We start from the raw sequence: 16952 nt of genomic DNA, 5'->3' as shown, positions 1-16952 counted from the left end.
TAACACACATCCCAGAGCCTAGTGAGTACACAAACAACATACCCAAGATTGTGTGGCAAGGGGACAGTGAAACCATGCACCCCAAGCAAAGCTACACTAACCAATATATATTCAGCCCAAGATGTGTATGCCAGTCAGACACACACAATACCTGCCATCTCTTAGTGACTGGGGACTGTGTCATGACATGCACCAACCTACAAACAAATAGAGCAAGCCAGTGGCACTAAGCCAAATAGACCCAGCCAGACAGTTTGCCACCACAAACACACCACCTCACAGTGCAGCTGACTGTCAGGAAGGAATAGTGGGGATGCAGGTGAAGTGAGTGTAGCCAAAAGCATGATGGGGCCTGTAGTCACAGATAATGCACACCCTCCTGACTGGCCCATCAAGACCTCTCTGAAGCATGCCCACATCACAGGGAGTGGAAAATGACTGACAAGATGGCTGACACTGGGTCCTTCTGTGGAGAGCACAAGGCCCTGCTAGGGCTTGTGTGCAAATCAGAAGCAGGACACCACTGACTGACATCCTGAAAGGCAACTTGCACGCCCTACAATGGAAGCACGTTTCAAGGTGGGATGTCTGACCGGGTGGGAAGGAGGACTGACAGCTCTGACCATACTTACCAGCATGTGGAGACACACACACCCTCAACACAAACTCCACACAGCTCACTGGGTACAATGCATTGACACACACCTCTGTGAAATATCAGCAAAAGATACCCTGTAATGGGTGCTGCTGTGTGAAGCACAGGGGCTCACTTAGGACTTGTAGCCAAACAAACACCAGGATTTCACAGTCAGCCATCTTGCCACTGCTGTCACACCCCCTCAAAGGGAAGCAGAGTCAAGAGGGAGGAAGCATGGGCATGCTGGGAAGGGGTGTGTAGCCAAGAGTATGATGGGAGTCGCAGTCACAGACAACCTACACCCACCCACATGGCCCAGCAAGATCAAACTGAACCATACTCGCCTCACAGGGAGTGGGAAGGGACTGACAAGATGTCTGACACTGGACTCTGATGTGGGGAGCACAAGGCCATGCTGGGAAATGGCCAACATCACTACACAGTCAGCCATCTTGCCATTGCTGTCACACCCGCTCACAGGGAAGCAGAGTCAAGAGGGAGGAAGCATGGGCATGCTGGGAAGGGGGGTGTAGCCAAGAGTATTAAGGGAGTCGCAGTCACAGACAACCTACACCCACCCACATGGCCCAGCAAGATCAAACTGAACCATACTCGCCTCACAGGGAGTGGGAAGGGACTGACAAGATGTCTGACACTGGGCTCTGTCGTGGGGAGCACAAGGCCATGCTGGGAAATGGCCAACAACAACATCAAACTCTGTCTGACAAGCTGGGAAAAAGCAGTGTACAGGCAGGCATCTGTTTGAAAAGTAGAAAATGTCATGTTTGTGAACCAATGATGCATGTAGAAACATAAATCACATTGTGTGTCTCTTCCAAACACAGGTGGTGCTGGGCACCCAGCACCAAATGACGAGGATACCCAGTCCCAGACTCTGGTGGACACTGAGCTCTCTGGTCTGACTCTCTCACTGTCCTCTTCGGATGACAACGACCAACCTGGCATCTCCGGTGTGAGCCATCATGCAGCACCAGCAGCATCAACATCTGCCCCCCCCTGTACCCATGCCTCCAGCATCTGGACACCGACAGGGCACCCCCACCAACACAGACAGACCAAGGACAATCAACACCCACAGCACAGGGACACAGGACCCCCCGGAAGCTATAGCCAACACCACCAGCAACACCACCCAAGGGGTCCCAGTGTCACCTGTGCGTACCGCCGCTGGTCTTGCCCGTGTGGAGAGGGGTGCTGGGAGGGGTAGGAGGCACAGGGCACACCTTGCAGAGGAATCTGGACTGCATGATGACCCCCAACTGGCACGCATCTTAGATACGTAACCAGGATAGCACCGGAGGATTTGGCCAGGTAGTGGGGATCCTCAAGGACATGCAACACGAGCAGGTCACCCACCATGCCCGCATAGAGGCCAAGTGGGATGACATCACTGCGGTGCATCGGGACATACTACAATGCCTCCGCCAGATCAACACAAACCTGTCCACACCCCCCCGTGTGCCCACAACATCTGTCGCAACACCATCTGTCAGCGCTACAGGGAGGGAGGAGGACTCTGGCGGAGAGTCCCCTGCACCGCAGAGGCCTGCACATGAGGATCCCCCCCCCGGAAGAAGAGGGGTCGTCTGAAGAAGGACATGTAAGAGGCAGATGTCCCAGCACATCCCCCAGGACCTCCAAACCTGTTCTGGACAATGTTCTTTGTGCGCAACCCGTTCACCTTGTCCAATCGCACACAACTCGCCCACATGACATGGAGGGTTCATGTTGAGCCAATGTAGCAGATGACTGTGGACTTTACTCTGGACATTTCATCTACCAGCACTTCCAACTCCAATGTGAACTTTGGATTCCCAAACCACTCTACAGCACCCACCATCCTGTGCACTTCCCTCACACATGTTTGTAAATAAACTCACCAGTACACCATACTTGTCTCTGTTGTGATTCCAAAGTGTCATGTTCAGGGAGATGTCGATCAGCTACACAACACAGTGCATGCCAAATACTGCAACAATGTGACCAACGTAAGGTGAGTCATGGGGATGTGACACATGTGAGGGAGACACACCACTATGGCAACACAAAACATACTCACCATGGCCACGTTACTCATCACACACAATGATGTTGACCTGAAACACATTGGCATGCACAGACACAACACCAAGCCCAGTCAGTGCCAACAAGTCCACAGGTGAGGTAAGCAGATGTCACTCAGATGTGGGAAGACAGACAACACACATAACAAAGCATAGCACCGTTTCATTACACATCAGCAACACGTTTATTCCACAATAGTTGCACGGTAATTCTACGTAACAGTGGACACACGCTCCCAATGTGTTAGAGAATGGAAGTCCAGGGATGTGTGGTACATCAGTTGATGGGAATTGTCAACTTCCACACTGGTGTTGGCTTCTGGGTGTTGGGGGTCAATGTTGACCACACAACAGGCAAAGTACCCTGGGAAGGACAGACAAGATACAGTCAAAAGCACAGAAGAACAGGAGAGGAATGCAATACACATGCACAAAACATGTTGCAAAACACCTACACAAACACTAGTTAGCAGTACTACCCTATTGTGGAGTACACACCAGCTGAATCGACACATCACAGCACGCATCTAGTCAAGTGGCACACAGACACACTCAGACAGCAACAGAGCTGGCTCAACACATTCCAGGCTACCGCCATACATTCACATAACAACCCTGGAAACTCACATTTAGGTGAAGAAGTTGTTGATGAGATGGGAGCGGACGTCACCTTCATCTTCATCATCACTGGCATCTTGGCCCATGGCCGGGATCCTCCACAGGTGCCGGAGGTTGGTTGTCGTCATCGTCATCCTGGATGAGAGGCACCTTCTTCCGCATCGCCATGTTGTGTAGCATGCAGCAGACCAGTATTATTTTGCATACCTTTGCAGGCTCATATGGGAGGGCCTCTCCGGTCTTGTCCAGGCAGCGAAAGCGGCTTTTCAGTAGGCCGAATGTCCGCTCAATCACCCTCCTGCTCCGACCATGTGCCTCATTGTAACGCAGCTCGGCTGGTGTCACAGGGTTCCTGAGGGGTGTCAGCAACCACGGCGTGTTGGAATATCCTGAGTCACTACACACACAAAAATGAACAAGTAGCTGAGTTTTATAGTAGTGCGGAATACAACAGTGACAAACACACACAATGAGAAACAGTCAGTACACACCGACAAGCCAGGCACGCTGAGCTGGCATCTGTGACATCAGCGTTGCAATGCGACTACTCCTCATAATGTAGGCATCGTGCGCCGAACCTGGGAACCGTGCGCACACATGTGTGATCGACATGTCAGCAAGACAGACCACCAGAGCATTGATCGAATGGTAGTGCTTCCTGTTCCGGTATGCCTGCTCATCTGCCTGTGGTGGTATCAGGGCAACATGTGTCCCATCAATAGATCCGATGACATTCGGCATCCTCCCCAGTGTATAAAAGGCATCCTTAATTTCATGAAGTTCATCTTGGCTCGGGAACTTGATATACAGGTCAAGGAATTGCAACATCCCCTCCAAGACATCGTGTAGCACCCGACTAAACTTCGTTTGCGACATACCACCAGCAGTAGCCATAGTGTACTGGAAGGTACCGGTAGCAAAGAAGTGCAGGGCTTCCATCACCTTCACCTCTGGGGTCAGTGCTGTAGGGTATGTCCGGCCAGGTAGCAGATGTGGCACCAACTGCTCTGCCAACTCCGCAATCAGTGGCCTGGTGAAGCGGTACCGTCTGATGCAGTTGCGTTCCTGCATGGTTGCAAGGTCTGGGAACAGACGATGGACAGCTGGTGCCCTGCAGTACAGAGATGCACAAACGAAGATTGTCAGTACATCCTCCCATGTGGCCATGACCACAATCACTATCACATGCTAGTTCATGACATTACACAATGTACTGAGGTGTGTGCTGTTGGGCATGGACACATATGTCACCTACAAGACCACCACCTCACATCTCAATTCCACATGTCCACATGAGTCCCATGTAGTGCAATGGGCCAACCATCTGGCTGTGTCACCCAACCTATGTGCCGCTGCAACGTTAAAAAAACACACCCCAGTGACAATTGAGGCCTCATGTCTCCCAGGCATCAGAGATCTTTGCCATGCATAAACCCAGGCTCCCTGTATTGCCACATCAACAAAGCAATGGACATGGCATAGCACGTACACACCACAAGGCAAGCGCAAGTCCCATAGGTAGTGGCCACTGTTGTTCCTGCCGGCCCTACATGTACGTCTCTTAGACACACACCCCATCAAGGTTGATGCATATACCACATGGATGTGGAGACTGTCACCCATTGGTAACATGTGATCAGACACATCTGAGACAAAACATGCAAACAGACTGTGTGTGCACATCAGTATTATGGCTACAGGTCTCACTGTGACGTACATGCCATCACCCCCAGGACTCAGGGTGTATGTGACATGCCCTAAACATATCCAACCTGACACTGTGGCCTTGACTCATCCTCATTACTATCCAATTGCACATCACAGTGGTAATGTGCACAACACACAAAGGATTCTGCCCCCATGTACACGTGCACAGCCTGGGAGTGGCTGCACAAAGTGCCAGCCAAAAAAACAGCTGTGGCCCCCCCGAACACCCAGGGATTGCAGCCTTACATGCCATGGGACACTGTGTGCCCAATGCTATAGTGTGGCAGGTGTGCGCAGGTGTCCATGGCCAGAATATGTGTGTTGCATCCGTATAATAGGCATACTAATGAGGTCCGACGTGGGTGACAATGCGTACGCATTGCACGGCTCATGACCGAGCCGTGCATACACTTTGTCATTGAATGCAATGAGGTCCGACGTGGGTAACAATGCGTACGCATTGCACGGCTCATGTCCGAGCCGTGCGTACGCTTTGTCATTGAATGCAATGAGGTCCTACGCAGGTGACAATGCGTGCGGATTGCACGGCTCATGTCCGAGCCGTGCGTATGCTTTGTCATTGAATGCAATGAGGTCCGACGCAGGTGACAATGCATACGCATTGCACGGCTCGTGTCCGAGTCGTGCATACGCTTTGTCATTGAATGCAATGAGGTTCGACGTGGGTGACTATCGTGCATACGCGTCGGACAGGCATGGTCCGAGACAGGCGTACGCCTTGGCCATTGAATCGTATGGCGACGGGTGCATGTGAATATTCAAAATACGCGTTTTACAGTCAGTTGAGCGAGCCGGGGGCACCCATTGGCTCAGGACTGTCATGGAGACGGATGCGGATTCAAAACTTGTACCAGTTGTGCACTGGAAATTCAGTTGGATGCCTACAACAATGTTGCAATTTCAAGTGTTCCATGAAGGTGAAGATTTGAACGATGTGGAAGGCGTGTACGAGTCGTACTTTTAAATGGATTGGCCAGATTCATAGAATGCAACCGTGTTGGACCTATCACTTGGGACACATGGCACAGAGTCTGCCTCTGCAGCACAGATATAAGGCTGGCTGGCCCCCAGGGAGCTCACTTGCCTGCACTACATGCTACTAGACTATATCCCTGCAACCACTGCTGCTGTCTCTGCATCCTCTGGCTCCTGCTATGGCACGTACTCTGGAGAGGGCCCCAGCCTTCACCGAGGAGGAGAACCAGGCCCTGCTGGACGGGCTCCTTCCAGAGTACAGAAGGCTCTATGGGACACCAGGGGAGCAGGTGAGTGTGCAGTCCACTGCCTCCTAATTATGAATGTTGTCTGACTAGCAGTACTAGCAGTGTGTACACCAGTGGCAAGCATTCTCACTGACTACTTTCATCCCCCAAAGTGTGTAAGTACATGTAATGAATAATTTTCCTGCTGCTAAAGAGCATTATTGCAAGCTTAAACTATCCAGGCCTTGTTAAAATGTCAGACATGCATGTGATTTTTCATTCCCCATGTTTGCACTACCTGTGTAATTTATTTCCCCTTTGTGATGATGACATCACCAAGGGGTCCCAGTGTCACCTGTGCGTACCGCCGCTGGTCTTGCCCGTGTGGAGAGGGGTGCTGGGAGGGGTAGGAGGCACAGGGCACACCTTGCAGAGGAATCTGGACTGCATGATGACCCCCAACTGGCACGCATCTTAGATACGTAACCAGGATAGCACCGGAGGATTTGGCCAGGTAGTGGGGATCCTCAAGGACATGCAACACGAGCAGGTCACCCACCATGCCCGCATAGAGGCCAAGTGGGATGACATCACTGCGGTGCATCGGGACATACTACAATGCCTCCGCCAGATCAACACAAACCTGTCCACACCCCCCGTGTGCCCACAACATCTGTCGCAACACCATCTGTCAGCGCTACAGGGAGGGAGGAGGACTCTGGCGGAGAGTCCCCTGCACCGCAGAGGCCTGCACATGAGGATCCCCCCCCCCCGGAAGAAGAGGGGTCGTCTGAAGAAGGACATGATAGAGGCAGATGTCCCAGCACATCCCCCAGGACCTCCAAACCTGTTCTGGACAATGTTCTTTGTGCGCAACCCGTTCACCTTGTCCAATCGCACACAACTCGCCCACATGACATGGAGGGTTCATGTTGAGCCAATGTAGCAGATGACTGTGGACTTTACTCTGGACATTTCATCTACCAGCACTTCCAACTCCAATGTGAACTTTGGATTCCCAAACCACTCTACAGCACCCACCATCCTGTGCACTTCCCTCACACATGTTTGTAAATAAACTCACCAGTACACCATACTTGCCTCTGTTGTGATTCCAAAGTGTCATGTTCAGGGAGATGTCGATCAGCTACACAACACAGTGCATGCCAAATACTGCAACAATGTGACCAACGTAAGGTGAGTCATGGGGATGTGACACATGTGAGGGAGACACACCACTATGGCAACACAAAACATACTCACCATGGCCACGTTACTCATCACACACAATGATGTTGACCTGAAACACATTGGCATGCACAGACACAACACCAAGCCCAGTCAGTGCCAACAAGTCCACAGGTGAGGTAAGCAGATGTCACTCAGATGTGGGAAGACAGACAACACACATAACAAAGCATATCACCGTTTCATTACACATCAGCAACACGTTTATTCCACAATAGTTGCACGGTAATTCTACGTAACAGTGGACACACGCTCCCAATGTGTTAGAGAATGGAAGTCCAGGGATGTGTGGTACATCAGTTGATGGGAATTGTCAACTTCCACACTGGTGTTGGCTTCTGGGTGTTGGGGGTCAATGTTGACCACACAACAGGCAAAGTACCCTGGGAAGGACAGACAAGATACAGTCAAAAGCACAGAAGAACAGGAGAGGAATGCAATACACATGCACAAAACATGTTGCAAAACACCTACACAAACACTAGTTAGCAGTACTACCCTATTGTGGAGTACACACCAGCTGAATCGACACATCACAGCACGCATCTAGTCAAGTGGCACACAGACACACTCAGACAGCAACAGAGCTGGCTCAACACATTCCAGGCTACCGCCATACATTCACATAACAACCCTGGAAACTCACATTTAGGTGAAGAAGTTGTTGATGAGATGGGAGCGGACGTCACCTTCATCTTCATCATCACTGGCATCTTGGCCCATGGCCGGGATCCTCCACAGGTGCCGGAGGTTGGTTGTCGTCATCGTCATCCTGGATGAGAGGCACCTTCTTCCGCATCGCCATGTTGTGTAGCATGCAGCAGACCAGTATTATTTTGCATACCTTTGCAGGCTCATATGGGAGGGCCTCTCCGGTCTTGTCCAGGCAGCGAAAGCGGCTTTTCAGTAGGCCGAATGTCCGCTCAATCACCCTCCTGCTCCGACCATGTGCCTCATTGTAACGCAGCTCGGCTGGTGTCACAGGGTTCCTGAGGGGTATCAGCAACCACGGCGTGTTGGAATATCCTGAGTCACTACACACACAAAAATGAACAAGTAGCTGAGTTTTATAGTAGTGCGGAATACAACAGTGACAAACACACACAATGAGAAACAGTCAGTACACACCGACAAGCCAGGCACGCTGAGCTGGCATCTGTGACATCAGCGTTGCAATGCGACTACTCCTCATAATGTAGGCATCGTGCGCCGAACCTGGGAACCGTGCGCACACATGTGTGATCGACATGTCAGCAAGACAGACCACCAGAGCATTGATCGAATGGTAGTGCTTCCTGTTCCGGTATGCCTGCTCATCTGCCTGTGGTGGTATCAGGGCAACATGTGTCCCATCAATAGATCCGATGACATTCGGCATCCTCCCCAGTGTATAAAAGGCATCCTTAATTTCATGAAGTTCATCTTGGCTCGGGAACTTGATATACAGGTCAAGGAATTGCAACATCCCCTCCAAGACATCGTGTAGCACCCGACTAAACTTCGTTTGCGACATACCACCAGCAGTAGCCATAGTGTACTGGAAGGTACCGGTAGCAAAGAAGTGCAGGGCTTCCATCACCTTCACCTCTGGGGTCAGTGCTGTAGGGTATGTCCGGCCAGGTAGCAGATGTGGCACCAACTGCTCTGCCAACTCCGCAATCAGTGGCCTGGTGAAGCGGTACCGTCTGATGCAGTTGCGTTCCTGCATGGTTGCAAGGTCTGGGAACAGACGATGGACAGCTGGTGCCCTGCAGTACAGAGATGCACAAACGAAGATTGTCAGTACATCCTCCCATGTGGCCATGACCACAATCACTATCACATGCTAGTTCATGACATTACACAATGTACTGAGGTGTGTGCTGTTGGGCATGGACACATATGTCACCTACAAGACCACCACCTCACATCTCAATTCCACATGTCCACATGAGTCCCATGTAGTGCAATGGGCCAACCATCTGGCTGTGTCACCCAACCTATGTGCCGCTGCAACGTTAAAAAAACACACCCCAGTGACAATTGAGGCCTCATGTCTCCCAGGCATCAGAGATCTTTGCCATGCATAAACCCAGGCTCCCTGTATTGCCACATCAACAAAGCAATGGACATGGCATAGCACGTACACACCACAAGGCAAGCGCAAGTCCCATAGGTAGTGGCCACTGTTGTTCCTGCCGGCCCTACATGTACGTCTCTTAGACACACACCCCATCAAGGTTGATGCATATACCACATGGATGTGGAGACTGTCACCCATTGGTAACATGTGATCAGACACATCTGAGACAAAACATGCAAACAGACTGTGTGTGCACATCAGTATTATGGCTACAGGTCTCACTGTGACGTACATGCCATCACCCCCAGGACTCAGGGTGTATGTGACATGCCCTAAACATATCCAACCTGACACTGTGGCCTTGACTCATCCTCATTACTATCCAATTGCACATCACAGTGGTAATGTGCACAACACACAAAGGATTCTGCCCCCATGTACACGTGCACAGCCTGGGAGTGGCTGCACAAAGTGCCAGCCAAAAAAACAGCTGTGGCCCCCCCGAACACCCAGGGATTGCAGCCTTACATGCCATGGGACACTGTGTGCCCAATGCTATAGTGTGGCAGGTGTGCGCAGGTGTCCATGGCCAGAATATGTGTGTTGCATCCGTATAATAGGCATACTAATGAGGTCCGACGTGGGTGACAATGCGTACGCATTGCACGGCTCATGACCGAGCCGTGCATACACTTTGTCATTGAATGCAATGAGGTCCGACGTGGGTAACAATGCGTACGCATTGCACGGCTCATGTCCGAGCCGTGCGTACGCTTTGTCATTGAATGCAATGAGGTCCTACGCAGGTGACAATGCGTGCGGATTGCACGGCTCATGTCCGAGCCGTGCGTATGCTTTGTCATTGAATGCAATGAGGTCCGACGCAGGTGACAATGCATACGCATTGCACGGCTCGTGTCCGAGTCGTGCATACGCTTTGTCATTGAATGCAATGAGGTTCGACGTGGGTGACTATCGTGCATACGCGTCGGACAGGCATGGTCCGAGACAGGCGTACGCCTTGGCCATTGAATCGTATGGCGACGGGTGCATGTGAATATTCAAAATACGCGTTTTACAGTCAGTTGAGCGAGCCGGGGGCACCCATTGGCTCAGGACTGTCATGGAGACGGATGCGGATTCAAAACTTGTACCAGTTGTGCACTGGAAATTCAGTTGGATGCCTACAACAATGTTGCAATTTCAAGTGTTCCATGAAGGTGAAGATTTGAACGATGTGGAAGGCGTGTACGAGTCGTACTTTTAAATGGATTGGCCAGATTCATAGAATGCAACCGTGTTGGACCTATCACTTGGGACACATGGCACTGAGTCTGCCTCTGCAGCACAGATATAAGGCTGGCTGGCCCCCAGGGAGCTCACTTGCCTGCACTACATGCTACTAGACTATATCCCTGCAACCACTGCTGCTGTCTCTGCATCCTCTGGCTCCTGCTATGGCACGTACTCTGGAGAGGGCCCCAGCCTTCACCGAGGAGGAGAACCAGGCCCTGCTGGACGGGCTCCTTCCAGAGTACAGAAGGCTCTATGGGACACCAGGGGAGCAGGTGAGTGTGCAGTCCACTGCCTCCTAATTATGAATGTTGTCTGACTAGCAGTACTAGCAGTGTGTACACCAGTGGCAAGCATTCTCACTGACTACTTTCATCCCCCAAAGTGTGTAAGTACATGTAATGAATAATTTTCCTGCTGCTAAAGAGCATTATTGCAAGCTTAAACTATCCAGGCCTTGTTAAAATGTCAGACATGCATGTGATTTTTCATTCCCCATGTTTGCACTACCTGTGTAATTTATTTCCCCTTTGTGATGATGACATGTATATCCAAATGTGTGCTGCACAAATCTGGGGCATGTGTGTTAATGTACTTTTCCCTTTGTCCTCCTCACAGGTTGAGGCCCACCAGCAGCAGAAGATCTGGCTGACCATCGCCCGGGCTGTTCGTTCTGTGGGGGTCTACAAGCGCCGGATCCCCAACTGCCAGAAGAGGTGGCAGGACATTCGGGGCTGGACCCGGAGGATAGCTAGAGTCCAGCTGAAGCTGTCACCTCCACGCAGGAGGGGTGGACACCGGACCCTGACTCCCCACATGCTCCGTATCCTGGCGGTGGTCTTCCAGGACCTGGATAGGCAGTTGAAGGCCAGACAGCAGCAGGAAGGGAGTGAGTCCATGTCTGATCTGTGTACTATGTCTGACATGCAATTAGCAGTCTTGTGATGGTCACAATTCCACATTACGTAGGTCTTGTAGTCCCAAACTCAGGTCCCTCATTTGTGTGATGCACCCTCCTCATCTGTTCCACAGGTGTGGCCCCTCCAGTCTGTTGCTTGTGTCACTAGGGCACTGTGTCCCTGCAGTCAGCTATGCTTCAGGTACCGGTCAGCATCAGTTCACGTGAATCTTCTGTGTGTTTCATGGGTGGGTCAATTGTTTACACAATGCCTGAGATCTTACATGTGATCTGTGTGTGCCCTTGAGATGTGTACCAATTGCTAGTCAGACTAGCAACATGTGGCTGGGGTATTCCAAACAAACCCATGCAGCAGGGGACTTCAATTTTGGGCCTCAGGAGTATGTATATCAAGTATGTCACACTTGCTTAGCCACTTGACTACTGTCTGGGGCCAAACACTGTTTCACTTAGTCCTGGCCAGTCATGCCCCCTCAAGGGGATTTAGAAACACTCTGTAATCCCACTCCTGTGTAAGAAATTGCTGGTTGTGCTTAGTGACATGTGCCCTCAGGTGTCTGCCTCTGTGTCATTAGGTTGCGGCTTGTTGCTACGTACAACTGGGGTGTCCATGATTCAGAGGGTCATCATGACATCTGCGATGTGACTGTGAGAGACAAGACCTGTGTGACATATAGGTGTGTGATCATCTGACAGCGCACAATTGTGTATGCAACTGTGTCCTTCATGCAGCTGGGTTACATGCATGGCAGACTGTGATGTGTTAATGTACAGGGAGTTGTGTCTGCTGAGACTCATATGAATGATTTGCATGATGTGGGGTCTTCTGAGTCCTGGATATGTTGTTTGCATGGGATGAGCAAGTGCGCCGGTCATCTGCAGAGTTAGCTTTACCCCTGAGCTAGGATTGTGAGTCAGTGCATATTGATGTTGTCTGGATGCCCTGCCTCTGTGACAGGAGACAGTGTTGACTGACTTTCAGGGCATCCCAGTGCCATGGCTTTTAACTTGCTATGAGTGAGCCTGCATTGTGTTCAAGTGTGCACCATGCACCCCATTGTGGCATTGCCCATCAGGACATGAGTACATCATAGTGTGTGTTGCTGGCATGCATCCCAAGCATGTGAAATGAGTCTCTGCCCATCCCTTCATCCGGACACATTTACTGATTCAGTAGCAAGAGATGTGCTGTGTGTATAGTGACACACTCCTACATGTTCACTTGCATGTACAACCAATGTGTGGGTGGTGCATGTTGGCACATTGGTGTGTTAGCATCCAACATAGTCAAGGAGGGATATGTGTGCCATGGTTGATGTTGAGAATGACAATTGTCTTATCCTAAACAGTGTTGGCACTTTGAGCTGTGTTCAGCTGATGATGCCAGGGCTTGCCCTGTGATGTGATGTACTCACTGTGCTGTGTGTAGTCGGTGCAGGTGACTGATGTAGTTCTGTTACTTCTTATTCCTATCCAGATACATCCACGGCCACAGGAGGGGACAGGTCCATGGACCAGGAGGAGTCACAGAGCCTTACAGGGACAGAAGGAGAGGAGTCGGGTGGACCCAGTGGCACGGAGGGCGAGTTGAGCCACACAGAGGAGTCGTCAGCACCATCCCCCCCAGCTGAGGGCCACAGCAGCTCTGAGGATGACTCCCTTGTAGAGTCAGGTGTCAGCAGCCACCAAAGCCCAGCTAGTGAGGCTGTCTCCTTCCCCGCCACTGCCTCCGCCACCACAACCAACCCCCTCCCATCAGCTCCCATTCCAGAGGTCCCCGTGGGCTCCCGTGTTCCTTTGTGCCAGGCACTGCCCCCCCTGCCCCTGTGTCCCCTGCTGCCCTGAGTGAGGAGTCTGTGGACTTACTTCAACAGATCCATGAAGGTCAGACATCGATGCTGATGGTCCTCCATGCGCACACAGGTCTGTTGACACAACTGTTGTCATTCATGGAGTGCATTTTCTCGGGCATGTCTGCCCTACAGAGGGCCAATCAGTCCGTGGCCGCCTCCCTGATGGCAGCAGAGTCCCTCCACCAACAGTCCCGTACCCCTACTATCCCTGCACCACCCACGATTCCTAGCACCCTACCTGTCCCAAGTACAGAATCCCCAAACCAAGGTCTAGGCGTGCACACAAGCAAGCGCAGGGGACTGATTCCACACTCACAGGGGCTGGTTTGCTGACACACACACAGTCATCCACAACCACTCCACAGTCGTCCAAGACCTCTCCCTCCCAGCCCCCTTCCCTTGCCTCACCTGCAACCCCATCCCCCCAGAAGCTCTTCCTCTGTGACCTTGGCCTCTTCCCCACCGACCCTGCAGATCCTGATTACAGGGGAAGAGGAAGTCCCCACATATAGAATGGAGTGCCCCTCACACCCGGACACCCTCCCCCAGGTGCAGGCAGACCGAGACGCCCACCCGCAAGTCCCCCCGGCGCAAGAAGAGCAAGACCCCCCGCCACCATGCAGCTCCAGTGCAAAGTCTCCGTCCTCCATTCCCCAGTCCACCACTCCAAAGGTTCCCTCGCCACTCCCTGCCCCGGGTTCCCCCACCCACAGATACACCATCCCCAAAATGCTAAGGCCATCCCCCCCTAGCACTTGCTCCTCCACACCTGGTCAGACAGTTGGTGCCACTGATGTGGGGACAGTGTCCCCCCCTGCCCTGCGATCTTACCTGTCCCCCATTCCGCTCCCATGGATGTAGGCACTGCTTTGGAGTCCACGACCACCCCATCTGACTCGGGCACTGCAGTGGTGAGCCAATCCACTCCATCTGGCCTGCCCACTGGAGTTGTGCCGGCACCCACCCCATCTGACTTGTGCCCCACAGTTGTGACAGCACCCACCACTTCAGTCATCTCCACTGCAGTTGCAAGTGTCTCGCCTGCATCCACCACCTCTTCACTGCCTCCTTCTGCTGCGCCCTAATCCTGTGGTGCCTGGCCTGCCCCCATGTATGCCCCTCCGAGGGGATGACCCCGGTCCTTAGCAGTGCAGGCAAGCAAGGTGTGACAGTTGTCACTCTAGTTCACTCCTTGGTATTTGGACATGGACTGGCCATTGGTCTTTTATTTGCTCAGACGTTTAGATTTTCATATACTGAATTTGTCACTCTAGTTCACTCCTTGCCATTTGGACATGGACTGGCCATTGGCCTTTTGTTAGAACAGTCGTTTCACTTTTAATATGCTGAATAAAGCTTTTTTCTTTATCCCTGTGAACTTGATTTAGCTGTACATTATGTTGATGTTGTTTTACATGCCCTTGCACCTGTAATGCTTGGTTTACAATGTTGAATACTGATGTGTTGATGTGAGGTACTCCCTGTTGTCCATGAGATATGTATCCTATTCTGGTGGGTATCTATGTCATCCTTTGAAGCTACCTGGGTGTGTCAGGATCAACTATTTGTGGACATCTCTCTGTGAGCCTTTCATTGGCATGGTCACATCTGTGGCTTGCACCCCTGTGATTCCCATTGTCCAATTTGTCACGTCCACATACTTTGTGCTCATCAACACTGGACCTACAGGTGTGGGCATCATTGTAATAGGAGCAACTGGGGCCTCTGTGCAACTTGCTAGACATATGTTTTGGGTATGTGCAGATGACTTAGGGGAGACTCACGTACCCAGGCTGTTGTGACCAGAGCCTTCATTGTGTGCTAACTGATGGCTGACTGACCAAGTGTTCTGCAGACATGAGTGGCACTTGCGGTGAATATGTTTGGCACAACTGGGCTCTCACAGGAGTCGTGTCTCCTCAAGTTGGTGTGTTGTCCAGTGACATGGCCTGGGTCCATGGTGTGTGTTGTGTGAGCATGTGTGTGTGTCCACATCCCTGTTCCTACACAGACAGTGTTCCCTTGATATGTTCCTGTTGTTGATGCTTGCTGAGTGGTAATGGGTTCATCCCACTACTTTTCCAATGGGCTTCCAGATGTGTGGGTGCATGACACACTACTGTTAATTGGTGTATCATCATTGGGATTTGTCAGTTCTGAGTGGTGATGATGTTGTCAGACACAGATGGGACACAGTCAGGGTTCCTCTAGGCACTTGTTTGTTCGCAATCTCATGTAGTTGTCCCTAGGTGGTAGTTTTCAGTGATTGAGACATTTGTATGTGTGTGTGACTGCTCCCACCTGTCGGGTTCACGACTGCGATGCTGGCAGGAGTCAGCATGTGTGCCTTGTGTTTCTCCTTGGCATCTGCATTGTCCTGGTACTGTGGCAGGGATTCTGAAGGTTACATGAGCTTTGAGATCATGGTCATGTACCGCATACTGTGCAGTATATCTGTCATTCACCAGGGTTGTAAACTATCCTTGTGTGATGTGTCTGTGCACCTAAGTTCCTCCCAACATTCCTGTGTTTGTCATGGGTGCATGTGCAATGTCACCTGTCCATGTGGGCTTCACAGATACATATTGTTGCAGTTCAGGGTGTGTGGTGTGGAGGGTGGACTGATGTGAATGTTTGCATGGATGGTCCCCTAGCTCCCATTTGTCCATGGCTGAGGGGCCATGATGAGTGATTTGTGTTTGTGTATGTGTGATGTATGTTTGTGGCACAGAACACATGTCTGGGTTTTCCAGTTTGTACGACATCTGCCTTTGTCATCACAGTGGAGGTGTCATGCATGCTTGTGTCGCCCCACTGTCTGGTCACTGGGGGTAGTAGTGTTGTGTGTCAGACTCTTGATGTGTTAGTTGGTGTTCATTCCAGCTTGTGTCACATGTGTCTGTTGTGCTCCCTCTCATCTCCCAACGCCTGATTGCCCACTGAGGGTGTCCCAGTGATGGTTTACTTTTGTATGGCACTGTGTCCACATCTGTGTCACTGTGGTTAAGCCCCCCTCATGTGTTGTGTAGTTGCCTGGGGATACTGTGACACACACACACATGTTGTGTCCGATGTGCAGTGTGAGTTTGCCTGTTTGTGCATCTGCACCAGTGCATTGGGATTGCTGTTGTGGGCCTTTGTCTGGATGCTGTTTCTGTGATTTTTCATGCTGTCCCTGTGAGTCATTTCACATCACTGTGCACATTCATCCTGGTTGTTGGGTGCCATTGCTGGCATGGAATGTGAGCTTGTGAGCTGACACCTACAGTCTACACATGTTGTTTTGATTGGAGTGTCTATTTTCGAGA

This window comes from Triturus cristatus, chromosome 11 (genome assembly GCF_964204655.1).
Source record: "Triturus cristatus chromosome 11, aTriCri1.1, whole genome shotgun sequence".
In the NCBI taxonomy this organism is placed as follows: Eukaryota; Metazoa; Chordata; class Amphibia; order Caudata; family Salamandridae; genus Triturus; species Triturus cristatus.
This window is presented reverse-complemented; position numbering follows the sequence as displayed.